Source organism: Octodon degus, unplaced genomic scaffold, assembly GCF_000260255.1.
Source record: "Octodon degus isolate 3935 unplaced genomic scaffold, OctDeg1.0 scaffold00090, whole genome shotgun sequence".
Lineage (NCBI taxonomy): Eukaryota > Metazoa > Chordata > Mammalia > Rodentia > Octodontidae > Octodon > Octodon degus.
The window spans coordinates 5,526,579-5,529,940 of NW_004524666.1; positions in this window are offsets into that span (position 1 = coordinate 5,526,579).

Below are 3,362 nucleotides of genomic sequence, written 5' to 3' on the forward strand. Positions count from 1 at the left end.
GCTATTTCCTTTGCTCTTTAAGGTTCAACTCAAGGGCTACCTTTGTAATAATTCTTTACTGGCCACTCCCTTTACAAAACGCCAGGCTGAATGAGGAATTTTTCCAAACATTCATTATGCCTCCTTGTAAGTGCATATACTGATTCTTTTACCTTTTGACATATATTATCTATATGTCTCTCAGGGGTTCTCTCCAAGGCAGGAAGTGACGTGACAGATGATTAGTGTGCAAAGAATTCAATAAATGCTTCCTAAGCAAATTTAAATTAAAATTGCAATGAGATACCACCCCATCTTCATCCTAAAGGCCAAAATGAAAAGGATTGAGAATATGAAGTCTTGATCAAGATTGGAAACTCCAAACATTGCTGAAGGAGTAGAAAATGCTACAGAGTCATTGTGGAGAACTTGTTGGCAAAATATCCCTCAGGCTGGACCTATTATCCATCTACTCACAGACTAAACAATGGATGGACGTTGATAACCATGCCTAAGAGTCATGTCAGCTTTACTTATACTAGACCCAATATGGAAACCATCTAAATGTCAGTATACCATAGAATGTAAATTAATTTCAGATAGAAGAGAATAATTCTAGAATAATTGTTTTTAAAGATGAAGAAATGCTGGATATGGTGATACATGCCTGTGATACCAGCTATTTGAAAGGCTAAGGTAGGAAAGTCATAAGTTCTAGGCCAGCCTGGGCAACTTAGCAAGACTTTGTCTCAATATAATATTTAAGAAAGGAATGGCTAATCAGCTGTGCTGGTGCATGCCTGTAATCCTGGCATTTGGGAAGCTCTGGCAGGAGAACCAAGTCCAGACAGTGCTCTATAGAGTGAGACTGTCTTAAAAGCAAAGGCCAGGGAAAGTAGCTCCATGGTATAAGTAGCATATGTAAGGTCAGAGGTTCAGTCCTCTGCAAAAACAGACACACTTTTTGCAGCGGTAGGATGATTTTTTCATAGACTAATACTGTACACAGCAAAAGAAGCAAGACACAAACAAATATATATTGTGATCCCATTTAAAGTTCCAAAAAAGGCAAATTAATCTCTGGTGCAACTGGAATATTGGTTAACTTTTACAGAAGGGAAAGGAAGTGTTCTGGAGGCAGATAGGAGAGAGATTTTTTTTTTGTTTTGAACCGGGGATTGAACTCAGACCCTTGCACTTGCCAGGCAAATGCTTATTCTACTGAGCCATCTCCCTGGCCCCAGGAGAGAGATTTTTGAAGTCTTGGATACACTTTATGTTTTTATAATGTATATGTAAAAGCCACATACAGATGGAGGACAATGACAACTGTCATTAACACTCCTGACCAAAAAAACAACCAAAAAAAAGTAAAAATCCGAATTATTATATACTTATAATTTGTACATTTTACCATATGTGGGTTGTTTCAAAAAAATAACAAATAAGAAAAAAAATGAACATCCTTTGAATGAATAAGTGAGAGAATGAGTGAACCAGCAAATGAGCTGACTCTTCAAAGTGGAAAAGAAAGCCCGCATCACAGTGCAGAGGGTCTTGTCCTGCCTTGAATTTTTAAAGCAGTGGTTCTTGAGCTCTTTACACTCTAATGATGCCCAGACTAATTGTTGTTATATTTTTATGCTTAAATCGTAGTCGTCTTTGCTATTTAATCACAATTGTAAAGTTAAAAAAAAGAAAAGTAACAGTAAAGCAGGTGACAAGTACCTTGAGCAACTGACATGTAACTCACTGAGGGATCTACTGAGTGAGTCTTTGGAAACTGGTGAACACGGCTATTGCTTCTGTTTTCTATCTTTTTGTGCATTATAGAGGTGAGTACAAATTATTCAGACTCTGGAGGAGAAAGGAAAAGACTACCTTTTTTTTTTTTTTTTTTTTTTTTTTACGAACACAAGAAGCCGCCGAGTCCACGACATTGCCCATGCCACCCAAAGGTCGGAGTAGAAGGGGCGACTCAGGGCACCCGAGCGGGCGCCACCGGCCCCGGGGCAGGGCGAGGAGGCGCAGCTCCCAGGGCGCCCGGCAGGTGTCGCTGCCGCGCAGGTGCGGGCCGGGGGCGCGTAGGCCCCACCTGCGGCTGCTCACCTGGACTCGCGCTCCGGCCGCGGGCTCTGTGCAGTACCGTGCTGTCGCATCGGTGCGGACAGCTCCGGCGGCTGTGCTGCGACCACCCGGCTCCGGCCTCGTCCGGTAACCCTCGGCCCTCGCCCGCCCCGCCGTCGAGGGGGCGGGGTCGGGCCTCGCTTGGTGAAAGGCGGGCGGCGGGCGGGCGCGCCGGAGCTTCCTCCTCAGAGTCCCGGCGGCGGCGAGGCGGAGTTCGCGCAGTCGGCGGCGAGGCGGACGAGAAGATGCCACTGTCGCCACCCTCGCAAGGCGACCCCAGGGAGGCCAGCCCGTCCAAAGGCCCCAAGAAGCACAGCTCTTTCCACATCTGGCGTTCCAAAAAGAAGCAGCAGCCCGCGCCGTGGGACTGTGGCGTGTTCGTCCCGCACCCGCCCCGCGCGCCCGCCGGCGAGGCCAGGTGAGCTCCCCGCCAGCCTCTCCCCAGTTCCCGCCGCCGCCGCCCTCGTCTGACCCGCGCGGAACAGGGGGCGCCCCGGTCGGGCTCACCCCGCAGCAGTGCAGTAGCGGGGTCCGCTGCGGCGCCCACGTTCCGCGCGGGCCGGGGCTCGGGCGGGGCACCAGCCGGGAACTGGCGCCCACCGCGCCGCCGCACGTGGTTCGCCCGGCGAAGACTTGGTGCGCGCTGCTAGGGGGAGCAGCGGAGGGTAGTGAGGGGCACCGCCCGCGATGAGTGATGCTGGAGACGGCTTCAGAGGGTTTCCTATTTTGGGAAATAGTGCCTTCATGCTAAAGTTTTCTACTCTTTCGGGAATTGTACCTGTGAGATCCCAGTGAGAGAGGAAGTGTCAGGGACGGGCACCTCCCACTATGCATGGAGAAACTGAGATTGAAGAAGTGGTTGGTCCTCGGTGCTGTGAGTGAGACTATCTAGTTATTCAGTGTAATTGCGAACGTGCTTTTCAATTTTTATGTTGGTTTTGCAATATGTATAGTCGTTTATCCTACAGAATTGATGCATTGATTTAACAGTTATTTACGTAGTTTGGAGGTGTGTGTGTGCGCGTCCTTCCGTGTCCGTCTGTCCGTCTGAAAATCCCACCTGGGGCCTTGGAAATGCTAAGGAGATGCTCTACAGTGAGCTGCATCCCCAGGCCTGGAGGTGTAAATACTTTTAGAGATGAACTTTTGGCTATGTTGGTTGAATCATTCCATAGGTGTTTTTAAAGTATACCCTTAAGAACAGTGAGGGCCAGAATAAAATGTTTCCGTAAGATGTGCATTTTAGGTATATCGTG